Source organism: Lactuca serriola, chromosome 4 (genome assembly GCF_051521515.1).
Source record: "Lactuca serriola cultivar US96UC23 chromosome 4, Lser_US96UC23_V15, whole genome shotgun sequence".
Taxonomy (NCBI): domain Eukaryota; kingdom Viridiplantae; phylum Streptophyta; class Magnoliopsida; order Asterales; family Asteraceae; genus Lactuca; species Lactuca serriola.
In genome coordinates this window covers 256,290,525-256,314,165 of record NC_136411.1, presented here as the reverse complement: position 1 = coordinate 256,314,165, position 23,641 = coordinate 256,290,525, and positions in this window count along the sequence as shown.

Below are 23,641 nucleotides of genomic sequence, written 5' to 3'. Positions count from 1 at the left end.
AGTGTTAGAGTGTTGTAATTCTGTGGGTGTAGCCGTATCATTCACTAGCAGCCAGATAGTATTAGAGTGTTGTAAGTCTACGGGTGTAGCCGTAGCATTCACTAGCAGCCAGATAGTGTTAGAGTGTTGTAAGTCTACGGGTGTACCCGTAGCATTCACTAGCAACCAGATAGTGTTAGAGTGTTGTAAGTCTGCGGGTGTAGCCGTAGCATTCACTAGTAGCGAGATAGTGTTAGAGTGTTGTAAGTCTGCGGGAGTAGTCGTAGCATTCACTAGCAGTAGATAGTGATAAAGTGTTGTAAGTCTACGAATGTAGCCGTAGCATTCACTGGGTTGGTAGATAGCGTGATTTCGTTGTTAGGGCGCGGAAAGAATAGTAGTACCCACCAGCTCGGGTGTAGCAGTAAGGATATGGAAATACACAGATTGGATTTCGGAATTACCCAGAAGGATTAGATCAGGTTGATTCAGTGATACGACTGCAGGAGTGCCACTACAGTTGTGGGATCAGGGAAGCAATGTATTGTATAAGATTGCTTGTGATATAGGGCTACCATTGGTTAGGTAGCAATCACTTTTAGACTGTATTTGGTGACGTCAGGATTCGACGTACGAACCCAATCGGTTGGATCAGGAGGTTGTTAGTGCCTCAGTGACATGATAACTAGTGGCAACTAGTTCCAGAGAAGGATTTTGTTCAGAAGTCGTGTGAGATAGGGAGTCCTTTGGCTCCGCAGTTGCGTTGGAACCCAATATTTCAGATGACTGACGAATGAATTAAGACCAGGAAGGTCTCGATAGTTGTTGGAAAGCAGCCATGTAGCTGCATCGTGTCTTAGGCGGTACAATGTTTCAGAAAGTCCAGTGTTCAGGCAGTTCAGTGTGTCAGGCAGTTCAGTGTTCAATCAGTTCGGTGTTTCAGGTAGTTCAGTGTTCAAGTAGTTCAGTGTTCAGGTAGTTCAGTGTTTCAGACAGTCAGTGTTTCAGGCAATTCAGTGTTTTCAGGCAGACCAGTGATTCAGACAGTTTTGGGTCTCAAGCAGTAATGGTATTGTGGGATTTCATGTATGGTTAGAGTTAGAGACAGCTTGGGATATGCTAAGTCACTTACATCAGGACTATCTAAGGTTTGGTTAGTATAGGTGAATCACAAGGATAAGTGGATCTGTGATTTGTTTTTTTTTTTTCTAGTGGGGGCTTTGAGCTATCAGGAGATCAGTAGGGAACTGAGAGACAACTAGGATGGATTCGGCAATAATGATTCAGTAAAAGTGGTCTGTCAGGGATTCAGACCATCTCAAGACAATAGGTTTCAGACGGAGTAGATGTGATCTTGTTGCCAGGAATTCGTTCATCTGCAGAAATTAGGGCCTTGCGATGTTTGGTCACAGTTATCCTGAGAAGGCTCGGGTGTGCCTAGGGTAATGACCATGTTACTTGAGTAGTTAGGCGTGTAAGGAATGACAAGAGATGATTTCGAGGACATAATCTAATTTAAGTGGGGGAGAGTTGTAACACCCCATTTATTAAATGAATAAATAGATAAAGTTGATGAATGGATACTAGCCCTAAAATCAATAATTATATAGCGAGGTGCGATTTCAAGAAGCTGATTGTCACAATTTTAGTGGTCAGGGGTTAAAAGTGTAATTTCGGATTAGTTGTAAAGAATTTTGAAGGTCGAGGGTTGTTTAGTAAATTAAGGATTTAATTTGAAAGGAACTCTAGAAGCACGGGCTAAAAAGGTAAATTTCGGATTTAGTTTTAAAAAGAATTGGCAAGGAGGGGTTGGTTGTGACAAAAGTGTATGGATGTTTGGTATATACATGGGACTTGAACCCGACGGCTTATACCCTCTCGTATGAAGGTTCAACAGCAAATACCTTAACCCTAATATGGAGAGCTGCAGCAGCCATCTTCCTTCCTTCCTTCCTTCCTTCTTCTTCTTCTACCGACGGCCGCCAAGAGTGTTGGAGTCGGAGGAACCACCACCACCAGTAACGTTATTCTTCCGATCAGTTTAGCCACCGAGTGAGCGGAGCACTATCATTGTTGTTTCGCTGCCGAAGGATGCGCGAGTCAAGGCCGACGTCGGGGGCCGCTGTTCCTTTACATTCTCCAGTATTGGTAAACCTTTCCCTCTCTCTCTCTCTCTCTCATTCTCCTTCCCTTTTCCCTCATGAGTGTCGCCATCTCTGCCCAATGGCTATCGCGTCCCGATTATACCCCTTTCCAGGTCACTGTAAGCCACCTGATATGTGGCGGTGCAGTGTGTGTGTGTGTGTTCGAATCTCAGCCAATGTCGTTTTTGTGCATGTTTCAGTGGTCGCCGGAGAGATATGTGGGTGACGGGTTGGCTTGAGAACGCAAGTGGACCACCATGGCAGCCAGCCATGGTGGCTGTCGCCGGGAGCTGCTGCCAAACGCCACTACCACCCCAAGACCATCGTTGTTACCGCCGAGCGCCACCAGGTGGTGGTTGTGTTACTTTTCGAGCTTAGGGGTGGGTGTGTTTTATTTCAGTGACGAATAATTGGGTTTTTGCTAGCCGGATAAATCAAGAAAGTCACCACCACCACCGTGAGGTGGTGGCAGCCACTAAGCACCACCGCCGGCCAGCATGGTGTGGCTGTGTGTGTGTGTGTTAATTAGTATGTGAATTAGTTAGTGAGTGTGTGGATTATTTTGGATAAAGCATTGTAATTGTAAGTTCCAAAAGATTAATGAAAAGAAACTCAAACCACCACCGTAAGGTGGTGGCCGCCGCCGAAAGCCGCCATTGACCACCACTACCCGAGGTGGTAGTAGGTGGTGCCCCACTAGCAAACCCTAATGGGCTTAGAGATTGGTTTTGGGCCTATTGGGCCATCTTTGGGTGGAAAACCCTAATTATGAGTATTGGGCCTTAGACTTATTGGACCCACTTTTGGGCCATTGAGATTGGATTGAATATTAAGCCCAATTATTCCATGTCATTTATCTAGCAGAGTAAAGGAATTAATGGATTAAGTCCTTAATGGGCTAAGTGAGAGAACCCTAATTTTGAGAACTTATCGGAACACACACACACACACACATGAGAATTATTTAATAAGTAAAATATTAAATAATAAATATTGGCAGAAATTAATCTAAGCAATAATGGACTTAATGGATTAAGTCCTTAGTGGGTTAAGCCCTTAAGGGGTTAAGTAAGAAACACTTAACCCTAATCGTCATTTTATGTGAAACCCTAATTTCACTTAGGCTTTGTCTTGGGCCATCCAAGAATAATCAAATGGACTAGAGTAATTAGTTGGGCTTTAAGGTAAGGCCCATATGAAGGATTAGGTCCAATTTGGAAAATCGGGCCATAGATGGGCCATAGTTTGGCCCTAGATGGTTGTATGATATTAGGCCCTTAGAATGAGGCATGTTGGACTGGACTGAACAATTGGGCCTTAAGGGAAGTCCATGTAGAGGTTTGGGCCCAATTTGGAAAGTTGGGCCATATGTTGGGCTTTGATCCCTAGTTGACTTTGGGCTTATGGATTGGGCCTTGGGCTTGGGTAAGCCAAGCTAGGGGTAATGTAGTAATTATCCAAAGTATGTATTTATAGTTATGTGTTAGAACCCAATTATTAATTGGGTGTTATTTTGGTGTTGACAGTTTGAGAATCTGTCATCTAGCAGCTGGGGTTGAGTCTGCGGAACTTCAGCAGTGTTGGATTGTGTCTACGGGACTTCAGTAGTGTGAGGTGAGTTTCCTTCCAGTAGGAATGGGTCTACGACCACAATGTCGACCCGTTTAGTTAGTAGTAGTTCCGGACTTCGGTCCAATGCAGTAGTTCAGTGTGCTTGATGTCTTTGTGATTCAAGCATGTCTTTGTGTTATGTGTTCCGGACTTCGGTCCGATGCAGTATGCAGTATATGTGTTTATGCTAGTAGTTATGATTATGCTATGCTATATTCAGTCAGTTCCGGACTTCGGTTCGATGCAGAGGGCAAGGCCCTGGTTAGTTCCGGACTTTGGTCCGATGTAGTTTCCGGACTTCGGTCCAATGTAGAGGGCAAGGCCTTGGTTAGTTTCGGACCTCAGTCTGATGCAGTGGACAAGGCCCAATATTTGCTTTATATGCTATTGTTTGGTATGTGGTAGTTTGGGGGAGCTCACTAAGCTTCGTGCTTACTGTTTTCAGTTTTCAAAAGAGGAGCTCGGGAAGATTGTAGTGCACACACAATTTGTTCAGCCTGGGATGTTTATACTCTGATATATTTGATAGTTGTTATGAGATTTTGAGATACATTGTTTATGATTCTTATATGACGTTTGATGAATATGGTTTTATTACTAATTTAAAACAAAATTTTCAGACTATATTTTTTGGGATGTTTCATCTATACTCCTAGAACGCCCCCTTGTTCATCTTCTTTTGTTAAGAAAAAATGAAGCCCTTCTTTGGATGAGTTGAAAGGAAACACACATGTGTAGACCTTACATGGGGTATCCCCTCTCATAGGCTTGAGGGTTGGCGTTTTCACGGCGGGACATGTTGCTTTAAAATCTGCTACATACAAGGTCACCAAACATGAGAAATTATGCATGGAAAATCAACACATGTTCATACCATTTGTATTTCTATGCTTGGATTCCTTGCGCCGGATGCGGTGGAGCTTCTTAATAGAGTACAACAGATCATACATAGAAATGTTATGTGCCCTAGATTTATTGATGTAGTCTTCAAAACAATTGGCTTTACCATACAAAATGGTTTAGTTGTGCAACTTGTTGCCCGTTTGCCTTCTCATTCGTTGTACGTTGATAACTAAATTTTATTAATCAAAGATCTAAGTATTATTTTGTATTATATATATATATATATATATATATATATATATATATATATATATATATATATATAAATTTCCATGTCTTTTGAGAACCCACAAAAGACACATGCAAAAAAAGAACGGATTACCACCGAGAAGATACCACCCTTGGTTGGCACCATTACCACCGAATGTTATCACCGTGTATTGCCATTACCACTATGTTATCACTGTTCACCACCACCATTTCCATCTCCACATAATGCTTTGAGGATTTGAAGCCTATGTGACACTAAAGCTTCTAAACCTAATCTTTACTAAATACATATTTGTAGAATAATTCAAAGGCCGCTTAGATTATTTTACACAAAATCCATAGAGAATAAGTTCTCCTATTCCTCTTAAATATGAGTTGTTAGAAAGTAAAATTCTAATGATAAAGAAAGTGGGAGGCACATGAAACTTGACGTACCTCAAGAACCATAGCCTGATTGTAGAGTTTGATTTGTTGTGAAGAACCTAAAACATCGAAAGTATCTTTTGAGTGTTGCTAATATCGAAGTCTCTTATGTCGTAGACAAAGTTAGCTGTCTATATCCAAACTATCACATCATGGTATATTTTTATTTCAAGTAGCAATTTTTGTATGTCTTCAAACGTTTAATTCTACTTGTACTTTTTGTGGTCAGTCGAGGGCACTAGGCATGTTCCCTATACGTAGTGTTGTAGGTTAGAGGTTCATTAACACATGTACCCATATTATCATATTTCTTCTCATTCATGCTCTTGTACACTCTAATTTCATTCCTGTTCAATATGAGTTGAAAAGTTTTATGTACTCTTTGTGTTTATTCATTACTTTAGATCTTGATTCATATATTGATTGTATAACTCATCAAGTGGTATCAGAGCAAGGATCTATCAACGTTTTTGGAAAATTTCATTTGTTTTTAATTTTGTAAATCTAAAACTGTTCTTAGATCTATTTTCTACATTTGAAAAGCATTTCTGTGACAACCCAAATTTATTTCCGTTACATAATCTCGTTTTCACTAACGGAATTCGTCGTTATATATAAATTTCCGTAATATTTGGAGTCGTCAATAAATAAATATCTATTTATTTATATTTTCTTGACATTATCATTTTAGTATAAGTAAATATAACTTGTAAGTGTTAACCCCGTTTAACCAAATAAAGTTATATTACTTTTCAACCACTTCACCCGGGTAAAAAGTTTTAACCCCATTGAACTTTAGCATCGGGTAGCCGTGTACCGGGTTCAATACCCGAGGCATATATAAAGGAAGTGGGCACCACTTTGAACACTTTTTACCACTCATTCACTCTCTCTCACTACTTTCTCTCTCTAGACCCGAATCCGACTACAAAACCGCGAATTCCGGCTTCCAAACGTAAGATTTTCTTTCCTAACTTGTTCTAATCATGCATCAAAGTGTTTTATCTAGGAAATCATAAGAATGAGGGGCAAACAAGGAGTTTACAGCCTAAGAAGCTCCTTACGCCGTAAACACCCCAAAACTTGGCCAGACCCTAATTTTCCTTCCTTTAGGCTTACATGCTAATTAAGGGATATACCTAGATGAGTTTGGACACCAAAACACAAGTTTTTAGGACCTAAAAGAGAGTTTACGGCCCAAGCACATGCTTAGGCCGTAAACTCCCAAATTTCCATGTTAAATGCCCCAAAAACTCATCTAAGGCATGCTAGAATTTAGTTATGATCATAGGAAATGCTTAGGGCCATAAACCAACACATTTTGAGGGACAAAATGGAGTTTACGGCCCAAGCACAAGCTAGGACCGTAAACTCCCTCAAACACAACCAAATGAAGGTTTTAAACCCCCAAATTGGTCCTAGACATTCACTAGAAATTTAGGGGATTGATTTAGGGCCTTAACATTCATTTTTTGAGAGGAGAACAAGAGTTCACAGCCAAGCCTAGGGGCTTACTGCCGTAAACTCCCAAGGAGTGGCCTTTGGGTTGTAAACTCCAAGGGAGTAAACTCTTGGATTCCCCCGTAACCCCTATTTGGCCTTGTACGATCCCCGAGAACCACTTTTAAGCCCTAAGACCCCGAAACGATGCTAGAATATCTAAATGTTTTAATAAAAAGCATAAAATGAATTAATTTGATGTAAAACACACATTCCACATGTTAATAGGGTCTTAAAAGGTGTACGAGTCCTTATTTGGCACCAAACGCTCAACCGACACTTTCACCTGATTTACCCGAATTACTCGATTCCAGCTGAGTTCATACCCCTTTAATGAACCTTTTAAATGTTTTATATGTTTTAGGGGGGGGGGATACAAGTCAAAAATACATATTTATGAAAATTAATCACATGTGATTTATTATCCGTAGTTCAAATCACATGTGATTTACCACTATGCCTTATAAAGGAATTCTGCGTTTTCAAAACTATTTTGGTTAAATAAACAATTTTCTAAATGTTCCCTTTGGACAAGATTTTTATTAAATAGATTTTCTTATAAAATGTAACCACACTAATATATTTATATAAGTAAGACTTGAAGGACTTAGGACTGATGGCTCGCCTTATTCCTGTTCTTGTTTGATTGTGGGCTTAGGGTAGTTGTTATCCGTCCGACTGTCGTTGATTTCTTAGTTATATATCATGTATATTAGTGTTGGATACGATTATTTTCATTCCATTTGATGCCTAAACCACTAAATTGACAAGAACCGTACACACTAAGTTAACTATAATAGGTATAGTTAAGGTCGCTACTACTTGTTACCGCTACTACTGTACATACTATAGTCCATACTATTACAAAATGATACACTAATAAGAGAACACACTATGAATTACATAAAGGAATACTATACTATATTACAAGAGAAAACACTAATCCGGAAGATAACACACTAACTCTCTACAAGATACTCTACGCGCTACATATTGTGACCAGAGCTTTCCGAAAGGAAGGCAACGCTACATGTATAGATCTATACGAAGCAGACACTATTAGATCCCGACTGTTAATTTCAGTCCGAGCCGTGCAGGCCCAGGGATGGCACTACTTCACTACACTGTGCATGACCGGGAGGGTTATGGGATTCCTCTATTACTTACACCATTGGTCACATGAAAAGGAATACACCACATCCATACTAAAATACTAAGACTAAAGTCTCAGTTAATATCCCGAAGTAAAATAAGTATCTATTACTAATGGAAGTTCGCACCACTATTACTGTTAACAGACATAACTTTTCTTTTACCTACACTATATACTGGAAGGTTTAGTACCTTACTTTTACAACAAACTGTTTTCAACGATAAAACTTACATTTAACTTAGAGTTTTCACTTACGTTGTATTTTCAGGAAAATATAGGATTTTCTAGAGTTTCCTACTACTTATAAATGTGAATTGCAGTTTTTCACACTATATGTTCTAATACATTTTATACAAAATTCACACTAAATTCTTATGAACTCACCAGCTTTATGCTGATACTCGTTTTCAAAATAACTTGTATCCTCAGGTCAAAGATAGACAGGTACAGGTGCAGCATTTTGGAGAAGATGGAGCATTCAAAATCCATCTCTTATTTTTGTATTACTTTTGGTGTTTGTTGAATATTACAAAACACACTTGTAATTAAACTCACTATGTAAATGCAATGGTTGTATGTTTCTTGTTTTTACTATTATGCAATTGTGATGATACTGTACATGACGTCCTCCACCCCGAAACGTATTCCGCCGTTATCGGTTTTGTGGTGTGACAATTTCTCCAGATCTATTTGTGATTTTGATTCTACATTACGTTCAAATCAATTCATAATGATCATGAATTACGTAAATCTTCTCGGTTCTTCAACAAAAACTCTAATGTTACTTATTGAGCATTACGATCAATGGGTTGATCGTATGGAAGATTATCATAACAGATTGGATGAAAATCTTCTTAAATCCATTTTTTATGGTCCTTGTGATAAAGATTAATTATTATCTATTGAAAATGAAAGAGACACAGAAGATAAGGCTGCTAACCAATTATTTGGGCGAGCACGAGTTGGAGATGTTTGCGTGAACTAAAGGGAGATCTTCCACCTTTAGTTTGTGGATATATCAAAGAAGGCAAGTATGCAATAGAAATTTGGAATAGACTCAAAGAAAAATTTCAAGGAACTGAGAGAACAAAGAAAAGTTTTGTAACACAACTTCTTTCTTAACTTTCAAATTTCAAACAAAAGGAAGGTGCATCTATCGACTCTAAATTTGATAGTTTAATGATTTGGTTTATCAAATGATAAAATACAATGTGGAAAGAACCAAATTAGAGTTATACATAACGTTCATTAATGGATTGAGAAAATAATGGAAATGGATTGCTTTTCATATCATGTCTTGTGAAATTTTTGACACATATTGCTTATCAATTATCTTTAACATGCTCAAATCTCATGAACATGATGTTAAAGAAATGAATGAAGAGAGGGAGAAAGAGAGACTTACTTATGGAGGACCAATTGCATTGGTATCAAAAAGAAAAGTTGTTAAGGAAATAGATTGTAATGTTGAAGAAAAGGATGATGGGAAGTTTAATGTTAAAGATGATGATGTACTTGCTTACTGAAGACGTTTTACAAGAAATCTGGCAGAAACTTCAAAAACAAAAATAATTCAAGTTTTACTATAGTTTCTTTAAACAATAATGTTGAAAACATGAAGAAACTTTCTATCAATGTCGATAATTCATCTGATAAGAAACTTACTAGTGATTTTGGCTATGAATGTAATTACTGTAATGGTAAGAATCATTTGGACAGATTGTATGCTTAAATATAAAAATGAAAAGTAATAGAAAGTCAATGATGAAGCTTATTATTTGCAAAAGATTGAGAAACTTAAAAGCAAGAACAATAATTTGGCTTTTGTTGTTCAAAGTAATAATTCTGAAGTAGGAACATATCACATCTGGTGATCTGGATGAGATGATGAATAGATGTGAAACCCTAATAATGGAGCAATATTTTTTTTAACAAGTGTATAGTGATGCAGAGTATAGAAATATTGAGTCTAAAGATGACGAGTGATGTTAGTAAAGATGAATATGAGAAAGGTGAAGCATAGAAGATGAAGAGTGTTGATCATGAAATGGGATGCGTTTGTTTGATGGAATCATCTTTGAGATCCATAATCACTAATAATATGTTACTCTTACTTAAGTCTTTTCTTATTCTTGAATCTTCATTTCAGTATATTTTAGATAAAATTAGAAGTTATTGTTCATATATTAATAATTAGTTGATTTCTTTGAGTAGTGATGCTGAAATGTCTAAAGCTGAGTTTATCAGGTTAAGAATAAGATGGGAGAATTTATGTCTAAAATAGATTATATATATATATATATATATATATATATATATATATATATATATATATATATATATATATATATATATAATAGACTTACGATTATAACAACATATAAAGATATGCTTAGATCCAGAAATGATGTTTTTCTTAAGCAAAGAAACATTTTCTTTAACACAACCAAAAGACTTTATGGTAAGCTTACATCACTTTATCATTAATCTATTATATGTACTGAACAACATTGAAAGTTGTTGCCATTCGTCATGTTCAAAAAGGAAAAAGTTGATGAATTTTCATTTGATTGTGAACGTATTGTTTCTTCAGATAATTTCCCTAATGATACTTTTGCATATGTAATTGTGGCAGTTGAAAAATATCTTGACCCATCAAGAACTTGTTCAAATTATGAATAATACTTTGAATTTTAAAGAAAAAGGTCAAATCATGATATTAATTTTGATACGATGAGTGAATAGAAGAAGAAATTATTTTTGATTGTTCTAATTTATCGATGATTAAAACTAATTCATCAATTCAAAATGTTGATCATAATAATTTGATATTGAAATATAATTCAAATTCTTTATTAGAAACTAGTAATTTTTCAAAATTTGATCAAGTGAAAATCAATGACATTACACATCATGAAAGTGAATTTGAAAATCATTCTGATGATCAAGTCTCAACAAGAATGTTTGAAGACAGAGGAGTTGAAAGTTCAAAAGAATATTATAAAGTGTTGAATGAAAAAGGTCAACGTCTTCTTGAATAAAATGTTGTTTTTTTTTTTTTATCTAAAATTGAAATATTTTCCAAATTAAGTATTTGTTACTAAAGGAAATAGTGACAAAATTGATCGAAGACTTCTTTCCATGGTGAATGATGATAATATGAAAATCACATATGAAGGTTTTTATTCAATTGAAAACGTTGAAGAAATTAATTTAAATAATAAACCTAAGATTTTTGAGAAATGGCGAAAGAAAACTTTTGAGTACACAACCGAATCTTCAAAAGGAGGAACATTGAAAGTTTGGGTTATCAAAGGTATAATAGAAAAAAAAAATTCTCAATCAAATGAGATTTCTTCAACATTAAAAAAGTGATTTCTCAACCATCAACAAAAGAGATTTTTGAACGAAAAGTTGCTTTATCAAAAGTCACAAAAGAATCAAAAGTTGATGATATTTTTCAAAATAAAGATTTGAAACAGATTTCTCATTATAAGAAAAGAAGAAATCAATTTCTTAACAACACAAGATTGAAAAGAGAATGTTTACAAAAATTGAAACCATCTCAAGTTAAATGTGAATTTAACTATTTTTCAAAATCAATAGTTTATCATTTACTAATGGAACAAATTAAGCAAATACCTTTAATAATTGGTTAGATAACAAAGTAAAATTGTTCAAAACAAAAAGTTTTTTTGTTGATAAAATGAAAGATGCATATAAGATATATCTTTTTGAATCAACTCAAGGAAGTACATCGTAAAAAACAAGTTTCAATATTAAACCATGGAGTCCATAGAAATCAATTTATAAGAAAAGACAATTTTCAAATGAAAAGTTAAAATTCAATCTTGATGTATCGAAGACCTATGATCATTATCCTTGAAATTATGAATTATGTTTAATTGATCGTATAAAAGAAGTGAAATTAGATATTGGTTAAACCATTCTTCTTTACCAACTAATTTTAAAGGTCCCAAGTAGATTTGGATACCTAAATCCTGTCGTTGATTGCATGTTCTACATGACAAACAATATGATTCAAATTGGTAAATGGACATGCGTCATATGACTAATAGAAAGGAAAATATGAAAGACTATAAAAATTTTCATAACACTGGAGAAGTCAAGTTTAGAAACAACAAGTGTTCAATCAAAGGATATGGACTATACACGAATGGGAATTTTACCATAAAATGAGTTGCTTATGTTGCAGGATTAAAACACAATCTAATAAATGTTTCTCAATTGGTTGTAGTTATTAGAAAGCAAGTGACATTTGATGAAGATATAAGTGTCGTATCAAACAATTTTGTAAATTGTTTTTGTTAAAGTCGAAAAAGAAACGAGAAATTTTTATTCTTGACATGAAACTCATAGTTGGATTTGCTTTGATATGTTTGTTATGTAAAGATACATCTGATCTAAGTTGGTTATGGAATCAAAGGCTTTTACATTTAAATTTCAAGAATATTAATAAACTTGTTTTAAATTATTTGGTTTGAGGTTGACCAGTTCTTAAATATAACAAAGACAAGGACATCCCTGGACAATTGAATCCAAGATAGATGAAGCATTAGAATCAATACATATTGATTCAGTGGTCCTTCTTCTATTGAATCTATTGGAGGCAAAAAGTATATTTTAGTGATTATCGATGATTTCTCATGATTTAATTGGATTTTATACTTAAAACAAAAATCAAACAGTACAATCGAGATGATCAACTTTATGAAGACTATTGAATTAAGTTTGAAGAAAAGAGTTAGAAGAATCTGAAGTGATAATGGAACTGAATTAATGAATCAATTTTTGGATGGGTTTTTACAAGACAAAGGGATTACTAATAATTTTTCTACACCATATACTCCACAACAAAACAAAGTGGTTGATAGAATAAATCAATCATTATATGAAGCTTCGACATTTGACAACATATTTTACTCAAATTTGTTCTTTTATCCATCACCGATTTAATATTACTCCCTATGAGATTCATAACAAATGAAAACATAATATATTTTTTTTTCATATTTTTGGTTGTAAGTGTTTTATCAAGAATCTAAAAGATCATCAGTCAAAATGTCAAAAAAAAAAAAAAAAAAAAAAAAAAGCGGATGAAGGCATTTTCTTGGGATATTCAAAAATTTTGTCACATATTGGATAATGAATCGAAGAACGAGAAAAATTGAAGAAACATTCTATCTAACATTTGATGATCATTACATCAAGAAAGATGAACACATATTTTCTCAAAATTCTTTTTTCCCAGAAAATCAACTTGATTCTATTCCATTACTAACTATTGATATTGAAATTAATTTGATCTTTGGTGAACTAAAACATGCAACATCATCATAACTCAATGCTCCAGATAAAAATGTTTCCGATTCATTAAAACATTCTGATGAATCTACTTATTCTTAAGAAAATTCATTTCCAATCTTTGAAGGAAATTCTATTAATTTTGAGAATCCACATATTGAAGGGGAATAAATTGTTTCGATGTTGAATGTACCAATTTATGGTGAGCCTAATGTTTTTGTATCAAATGTACAGATTGAGGGCGAGCCTAGTGTTTCGCTGTTGAATGTAAAAACTGAAGGGGGGGCCTTTCTTTTTGATACCAGATGCACCTATTGAGGTGGAGTAGAATTTTTCAATATCTACTACACATTCTTTAGAAAATGATACTAATGAATCTATTTATATTGTATAAGAATTTTCTGATGCTGAAGAAATATTTGAAGAATATGATCTTAGCTTTGATCCTTATCATCCTCCTTTGAATAAATAGACTCGAACTCATCCTACAGAGCAAGTCATTGGTGATCCATAATCTAATGTTTTAGCATGAGCACAATTGAGAGAAAGAAATGAAATTTTAAATGTTCAACAAGACTTTTGTAAGTTTCATGTGGTTATCTCTAAAATTGAACCCAAAACAGTAAAAATAGCCTTAGAACATCTAGATTGGGTTACAACAATGCAGTCTGAATTGGCTGAATTTGAAAGAAACAAAGTGTGGAGGTGAAGTAGTACACCTGAAAATGTTTTTGTTGTTGGGTTAAAATGGGTTTTTATAAATAAATTTGATAAAGAATGTGACAATGTAAGGAATAAGGTTGGACTTATTGTTAAAGGTTATTTTCAACAAGAAGGTATTGATTATGATGAAACATTTGCTTCTGTTGCTTGTCTTGAAGTTGTTAGAATTTTTCTTGCTTATGCAACTTACAAGAATTTTGGTGTGTATCAAATGGATGTCAAGTGTGTTTTATTAAAAGGAGAACTTGAAGAAATTTTATATGTCGAACAACCACAAAGTTTTGTTAATGGTAAATTTCCAAATCATTGCTATGTTCATGATAAGGGAGTCTATAGGATAAAACAAGCTCCAAGGGCTTGGTATGAACATTGACAAAATTTTTGAAAATATCGAAATTTAAACAAGGTTATGTTGATCCTACACTATTTCGAAAGAAAGTAGGGGATCATATATTGCTTGTTCAAATTTATGTAGATGATATTATTTTTGGATCTATTAACCGTGCTTTGTCTATGGATTTTTATAATTTAATGAAAAGCAAGTTGGAGATAAGCATGATGGGAAAGATAATTATTTCATGGGTTTGAATATTCAAAAAATCAAGGAAGGAATCTTTGTCATTCAAAATCTTACACGAAAAATTTTCTTGAAAGATTTGGGATCTTGAGTTTTGCTCAAGAAAAAGTTCTTATGACATTTGGCGCTAGTCTTAGCCCTTTCCTTGATAAACCTACTGTTGATTTAAAGAACTACCGAAGCATGATTAGTTCTTTATTATATTTGACTGCTAGTAGGCCTAACATAATGTTCGGTGTTCGTAATTGTGCCATATATGAGGAGAATCCACAATAACCACATTCTCTTGTTGTTGATAATATCGTTCAATATCTTGATCGCACACCAACATTTGGAATATAGTATCCAACTAGTAGTAGATCTTTATTTAGGCTTATTCAGATGCTGATTTGGGAGGATGCCAATTAGATCAGAAAAGTACACACTCGGGGATATCAATTTCTTGATGGAAAACTTGTGAGTTGGCACTCCAAGAACCAAACAAGTATTTTGATATCTATGGTTGAGGTTGAGTCCATAAATGTCAGTGCCTTTACTTCTTACATAATTTGGATCCAAAGTCAATTACGTGATTATGTTATCAGCATGACAAAAATCTCTCTATTTTATGATTCTCAAAGTGATATATGTATTTTTCATAATCCGGTTTAACATTTAAAGACAAAACATGTAGCTCTTCAATTTTATTTAATTAAAGATCACTTTTATGAAGACAATATAAAGTTTCACTATGTTCAAACTAAGGATCAACTGGTGGATATTTTCAGAAATGATCTGGATAAAAAATCATTTATGTGAATTTTAAATGGCTTACGCATGATGGAAGCCTTTTTTTTTATCATCGATACTTTGATATACTTCTCATTTTATATTGTATTTTTTTACATTCTACCTACAAAGAACATCGCAGTTAATGTTCATCATCGAAGCTTTGACATGCATTGCGTTCAATATTTTTTATCCATATCAAAACTACATTTCTAATAAAAAAAAATTCATCGAAAAATCCAAAGATATTTTCTTTATATTTGTCCTTCTCTTCATTTCAAAAATCTGAGAATATTTTATTTAATTTTGTCTTTTGCTTTATATCGAAAAATCCTAAAAAATTTTCTTTATTTCTTAATTTTTGTTCATATTGAAAAACCAAAAATATTTTCTTTATTTCTGTCTTTTTATTCATACAGAAAAATCCAAAAAGATTTTTTTTATTCTAGTATTATATATATATATATATATATATATATATATATATATATATATATATATATATATATAGAAAAATAAAAATACCATAAATATTTATAGACAAAATTTCAAAAAAGGTCCCTGTGGTATGCATTTTTTTGGGGTTTTAGTCCAAACCACGAGTTTTTTTTGGCTTCGTGGTCCTTTTGGACTAGTTTGTATGTGAAAATAGTCCCTCTAAAAATTGAAATGACTATAATACCCTCTAAATAATAAGTCTCTCTCTCTCTCTACCAAAGAAACAACCCAGAAAAAAAAAGTTCATCCCTTTCACCCACAATTCAGGGATTCCATCCTCGACACATCCATGTTTGCTACCGTCTCTCCTTCACTTTCTATGACCTTAGCAAACTCAAAGATTTAACGGGTCGGATCCCACCGGAGTTCGAAAAACTTTCACGTCTAACCCATCCGTTTCTTGATGCCAACAAGCTTTCTGGTTCAGTTCCTACTTTTCGACTCCTGTTCCGGCTAAAAAAAGTTACGCCTTAGTGATAATCATTTCAGTAGGGAGGATCCCACCAGAGATTTGTTGATCTCATAGATCACTTTTGGAACTTGGTCTCTCACGGAATCAGTTTTCCGGTGAGATTCCATCGTCGATTGAAGAGATTTTAGCGGGGGATCACAAACACACCAGTTTTCAATCTTGTATTTCTCTCGCCCTCACTCTTCCCTCTTCCATCGTACATGTAACATTGAAGAAGCCAGTCAATCCCCTCGAATATTCACTGGGTGGACCTCCAGATAATCATTCTCGGTAGATATCTTGAATCTGTTCTTGATCAACCTGGTGACGCAAGGAAATGATGGTGATCAAAGAGAACCCCTTTCGCATCATCTGAAACCACCAGAGCAATAATGGTGACAGCTAGGGTTTCTAGAGGTGCAATGGTAGTGAGACGGTAGTCCGATTGTGTGGTTGTTGTTATAATAGTGGAAAAGATGTGATGGAGTGGAGGTGGAAGAAGGAAGAATGGTGGTACACATCTGAGGGATGATGATGTGTATTTTAAAAGGAGTAATTCACTGATCTATTTGGAAACTGAATTTGCAGGGCTAAAAGGGTAGGATGGGTGTTGAAATTGCTTATCCTTATGTTCTTATCATCGAGTTCTCATCTGATTTCTTGCTTCAGAATGGATGTTGGTCAACACTCGAAGGAACTAACACCATGGTTCGAGATTTTTCAGATTTTTCCTTCCATACAAAGACTGAGATCTCCTAAACTTTTGTTTTCCTTCAAGGTAGCTTCAAATTAGTGGTAGTGTTACAATTTTGTTGGTGGTGCTGCTCGAGATTCACATCATTTTTTCATGGATGTAGCGGTGGTTTTGTGTTTGGTGTTGTGTTCATGAGGAAGAAGAATATGTGGAGAGAGAGAGAGAGAGAGAGGTGGGCCCCTTCTTAATTTATTAATTGTTAAAATAAATATATTAGTGGTAGATTTAAAAAGAAATGAAAGAAAATTGAAAAATAAATAACCTAAGGGTATTATAGTCATTTCACAATTCAGAGGGACCAAAAACACAATGAAACTAGCTCAAAAGGACCACCAATCCAAAAAAGTCATGGTTTGGACCAAAACCCCAAAAAAATGCATCCCTCAGGGACCATTTTTGTAATTTTGTCATATTTATATTTTCTAAAGATTACAACACAAAGGAATTGACGGTGAACATCAAATATTATAGTATGAAACTATGGAATTGACAAGAAACATATCATTGTTTTGGAATGCCACATCACTTCATTATTTCTTTCTACCATATCTCATTTGAAATATCACTATAACCCTTATGATTCAAGTATAAACCATCTTGGGTCTATGGTTTTAAAACACTTTATGTTTATAATCTTAAAATCATTATCATCATGATTTTAGTGAAACCCTTAAAACCATTCCTATAATGAATTGACTGTGAATTTTATAATTATAAACTGAAACAAGAAGAATTATGGAAAAACGAACTATGTTTCAAATTTACAAATACATTTTATAAATTTCTTACATTTATATCTAAATCGATATTTCATTAAAGCCCATAGGGTTTTGAGTTCATTAAAACTTGAAACTTAGGTTGTAAAAAGTTTTTATTAACATTCTTGCCATTATTAACATGGCTAATGTGAAACACCACAACCTTACCTACTTTTTTCTAAAATTCTCTAGCACTTTACACAAATGCACTTAAAATCTTTGAGGTTTTGGGTAAATACCAACTTGGAACAAGGATTTTACAAAATTTGTGTTTATGATTGTAACTATTACTAACACAGTTGTGATGAGACACCACAAACTTTTCCTTGTTCTAGTTACAAAAGCAATGGGAGTTTCAATATTAACAGACTCTTGTTTCGACAAAGCATACTGGAATCATGACGCCTATTACTATAATGAATCTCCATTTCTCTAGGGAAACTACTCATTACAAGAACACGTGTCCATTCAAATTCAAATTGAAGGTCCGGTTACATCATTTAAATTCTAGAAACGACGGTTCTATTTCCTACTTTCTGATTGTACGACTTCTCTAAAGAACCCTAAATCTTCTTTCTTCTCAATCGACCAATTCAGATCATCAATTGCACAAGCAGATATGATTTCTACTATAGATGGGGATTCTTCCATTCATCGATTGAAGATCCAATACAACAAGATGTGGTTTAATCACGATGTTAATCAATATCTAAAGGGACTTCAAATGGTCGTTTGGTGTATGAATGATTCTGTTCTTCATCATTTTCTCACAACTTATTATTTCAATTCCGATGAAATGTTTATCAACCGCATGTTTTTCTACTGTTTATAACAAACCCAAGGAGTTGATTACGTTTGAAATGGAAAATAAGGGCATGAAGAATTTGACAAAGAATCAGTTTTCTCAAATTCTTCAATTAAAGGTTAATTCTTCGTTTCTAACTCCAGCAACTGATCAAACGTTTGCAATGCTAAATGAAATGGGCTACACTCCACTAATTAAGTTGATACATGAATTTAAGAAGTCAAAATTGCATTTTCTTTGGAGTTATTTCTTTGGTATAATTCTTAAATGTTTCACAGGTCACAATTTTGGACTTGATAAAGCTAAAGGGTAGTTTGTATTTCATGTTGGTTGGAATTTATTATAATTTAAGTTCGATTACACATCAGTTTTATGTAAAGAATTTACAACATTCATCAATCATACGAACAAAGGAATAGAGAGTGCTAGTGGTAATTTTTGGAGTTTGACTCTGTTAAAAGCATATTAACAAGATGATGTTCTAATTGCTTCTGGTGTTGAAGTTGCTACATTTTCTACTTTTCAAATTCCATAAGTTATGTTGGAAAAATCAGTGGAGTTTCCTTATGATGGTCAAATTACTGAGACTATGGTTCAAGTTTTTTCCGAGTTCAATCCTCTGTTACAAGCTTATCGAGTTTCAAACACTGACATTTCTCTTGCTCCTAAAAAGAAGAAGCTCAAGAAAGTTCAGGTTCGAAAATCTCCAATTAGGGGGTGTTTGGATAAATAGTTTTTAGCTTATTAGCAATAAGCATCCCCTTGCTTATTAAAATCAGCATATTTAGCTTATTCTTAAAGACTCCTATCCAAACACTTAAATTTGCTTATTGCGGTAGGATTAAGCAATAAGGAATAAGCAGCATATTTTTTCCCTGTCCAAACACCCCCTTAGAAAAAGCCGAAGGGTGTTATTATCCATGAAATTGTTGAATGAGAACAACCACTGAAGAAATGGAAGAATGATGAATTGAAAATTTTCTCTAGGAAGAAGAAGAAGTCGAAGTCGAAACCATTGTCTAAAGGACTTAACAAGTTGTTTATTTACTCTCAAAGTAATGATGAAGCAACTGATATTGACTTATTAATGAGGTACATGCGTTAAAAATTCTTGTACTCAACATGATTCACCACAAAGGATTACCACTGTCGAATCTAATGTAGAAGAGACATAGAATTTGGATATCCCTGAGAACACATCTAATATGGAGTCACATATTACGACTGCTGAAACCTTCATTTTGGCACGTTAACAATCACAATCTATACCAATATCAAAACTACTTTCTCTACCAAGGGTAGCTAACATCGATTCCAATACAGACGAGATTAGTCACCCATACATCCATTAGCACACATCCGATGTGGTCTCAAATTTCAACACTAGTGTGATACCTCCAAGTGATACATCTATACCTCCTCCACCCCCATCCTATCCTCCACCTGTATCAACTATTCATACTATAATAATTTCTTATAGTTCACCAAATTTTGAGGGAGTTCTTCAGCAACCTTTCATGACTATATTTTAATCTAAGTCACGGATCCTAAAACTGATCTTGGTAAAGACACTTCTCACATTCGAAAGAAAGATAAACATGATGCATGTTTTGATTTTTGTCCAATATCGTTTGATATTGAATATTAACAAGTTAGGGATGATGTTATTATGTCTGGAACTCAATTCAAAACTCTTATTCTAAGATGAATATGCTTATTCAGTTTATTTGCAATTCATCTACTGCTTACATCACTCCTTCTATTAGCAAGACTTAGATTGACTCCATCTTATCTACTCATTAAACAAAAGTTAAATAATTATTTTGAATAACTATTTCTGATATCAATGAGAGACTAGAAGATATATTGAAATCATCCAAGTTCGAAATAGATGAACAACATAATATATCAAGGGAAAGGCATTAAGTTCTTATTAAATGTTTGGAAGATTTAAGAGAGTTGATGTCTTAAGATATTTAATAGATACTGTCAAGCTAGTTGAGGATATTAAATTTGTTAGGGAATTATCTACTAGTGCTCACAAGAATGGTGGTACTTTGATTTAAAATGTCAAAAATTTACTGGGTGATATTCTTGCATTAAATGTCGAATATAAGGTTGTTCTAGGAAAGAAAGAAGCTTTGTTTCCTGCTCTAAAAAGGGAACGACCCCTAACTATCATTCTAAAATCTTGGGTATGCAGATGACATATAACTCAATCACAAGTGGGCCACAAAATTCCGAAATATCATTACCAATATCGATGCAAAACCATAGAAATAAAATCAAAATAGAAGCTGACAAAGAAATAAGAGATACGTACCTGACACATCGGGGGCTACCTGCACCTCCTCTGAAACCAACTGATACGCCCTGCTCCTTGCTGTAGGCGCCTGTGCCCGACCTTGACGACCGTCGGTGATCCTTAAGGTCGCAGGGGCAGGTGCCTTCACTTGTCCTTCTGAAAACAAACTCGGACATTGGGCCTTCTTGTGGCCCCTCTGACTGCAATGGAAACATATCAGGTCTGTTCCCTGGGTGGTGGTAGCAGTACAATCCCTACTAAAATGACCAATCCGGCCGCACTTGAAGCAACCAGAATCACCATCGCTGCCACTCCTTCACGCACCCTCGTGCGTCCAGCCGCACTTGCCACAGTGGCCCCGGTCCTGACGACCTCTCAATCTAGAATCTAATGTCTTGGGCCTCTTGCCCGATCCAATAGATATCTGAATATCTTCCAACTTTCTCTTGTTTTCTGTCTGAAGATCAATCTCTCTTTCTCTGGCCCGAGCGATCATGTCTTCCAGCGTCTTGCAGCTGGACTGACTCACAAACTGACTAATATCGCTCCTCAACATCTCGTGGTGATGAGCCTTCTTCATTTCCTCGTCCGCCACATACTGTGGAACCATAAGGGCTCTCTCCATGAACTTGGCGGTGATCTCTGCCACTGTCTATCTAGTCTGTTGCAAATTCGGAAACTCCCGAGATAGCTGTTGCACCTCAATCACCGGTGCAAACTCGACCTTGAACCTGGCCGAGAAATCGCTCCATGTCATTGTGTCTATCGTGGCATCATCCTCAATAGCATGACCAACCTCCTCCCACCAATCCCGCACTTTGTCCTTCAGAAGACAGGAGGAGAGTCAAACCTTGTCCCCCTTGCGACACCGGCTGGAACGAAAAGCGTTGGCGACATCAGCCAACCATCTCCTACAAGCAATGGGGTCCCTAACCCCATGGTAGTCTGGAGCTCCACAAGCTCTGAACTCTCGAAATGTCAATATACGCGCCCCCATCATGGCTACCATCTCAGCGCGGAAGGCTCCCAACCTCTCATCCAAAATCTCCATTAATCCTTGACCATACCAAAGACTACAGGAGTCTGGTCTAGAATACTGCGCGTAATCTCAGCAGATAAAAACTCCCTCATCCGCTCCTCGAGCTAGTCGACCTCTGAACCCGAGTCTAATCTCTCTCTGATGCCCGATCCGCCCACTGGTCCCTCACGCAACGTCACCATGCTGAAAACACGCCACAACAACCATCAGAATACACATCCCTTCCGAGGGATCACACACGCACTACAAGTTCCCTGGTTTTATCTCGAACCCTCTTCAATCAAGTACAGATCCTCTGCTTTCAGTTGTATGGGCCCCTACTACCTTCCACATCTATCCATACTTTCTTCAAGAATTGCCTCGAAGTAACAACGTAAATTTCAAAACAATTTTTCGCATTTTATAAAAACACAACAGATTTATCATTCATAAAAACATTAATGTTTGAAACTCAATCCATGCTATATAAAAATCTCAAGATCTGATAGCATAAAATCCCGTGTGTGTGTACTGATCAAGCCGGCGCCTTCCCACGGTCATCACTAGTACCTGAAACAAATAACACCAACACTGTAAGCACAAAACTTAGTGAGTTCCCCAAAATACCACACATAACACATATTAGCCACTCGAGGCTATAACTCTATGGGTCAGTGGACCCTACTCTGTGAACCCTCTAGTTCTAACTCTGTGAACCTTCCGGTTCCAACTCTATAAACATGCACAGCATAAATCACATAGAAATAATGCAGTACAACACATAACATACATAGCATACAAATACTCTGTCACATAACTCTGGTTACCTACTCAAGGTAAAGTATAGTGAGAAGACTCACCTCGTGTATCTCGCTAACTCGCAAATCCTGGAAATCACTAGCGCTCGATCCCCCGAGCTATAATCCTCCTACAACACAATATATCTCTAACTAACACTTTCACAACTAAGGCTGACTACCCCTATCAAGTCAACACTGGTCAACTCTGGTCAACGGTCAACTTTGACCGGACTCGGCGAGTGCACTAGAGCGACTCGTCGAGTCTATACGTGTCCACTGACTCCCTAGGATCCTCTCTTGACACGTCGAGTACTTCCCTAACTCGACGAGTTCCACCTGGCATGAATCACGGGGCCACCACGACTCAACTCGCCGAGTCTCAAGAACAACTCGACGAGTTCAGGCTCGACTCAGCCCCCATAATGACTCTCCCTGACTCACCGGGTCAACCCCCAACCTGGCGAGTCCACTCGCTGAACACTTTACGTGAAACCCCGACCCTACTCGCCAAGTCTCAAGAACAACTCGGCGAGTGCATGCAATGCACAAACTCTATTGATCTTCTGAGGTCAGATCTGCTTTCCCAAACCATAGATCTAGCCTCCCCAAGCATGAATGTCACGTAAAGTTTGGAACTTGATGCTTGCAGAACCCTCACAAGGCATCAAAAGATGATTTGGTCCCAAAAATGACCACCTAGGTCTAATAACTCCATAATATCCCAGAAAGCCCCAAGGGTTAAGGTCTCTGGACCTCTTTGAGTCCAGATCCAAGGCACAAACTCGAAGAGGGACCAATTGCTTCACATAATCATTCCTCAAAGGGGTTATAAAACCCTAACTCTAAAGATCAACCCTAAAACTGAAGGAGATTCGAACCATTACCTCAAAATGAAGCCTCTGGACTCTGATCTGCTAGAACCTCACCTCCTCCTTG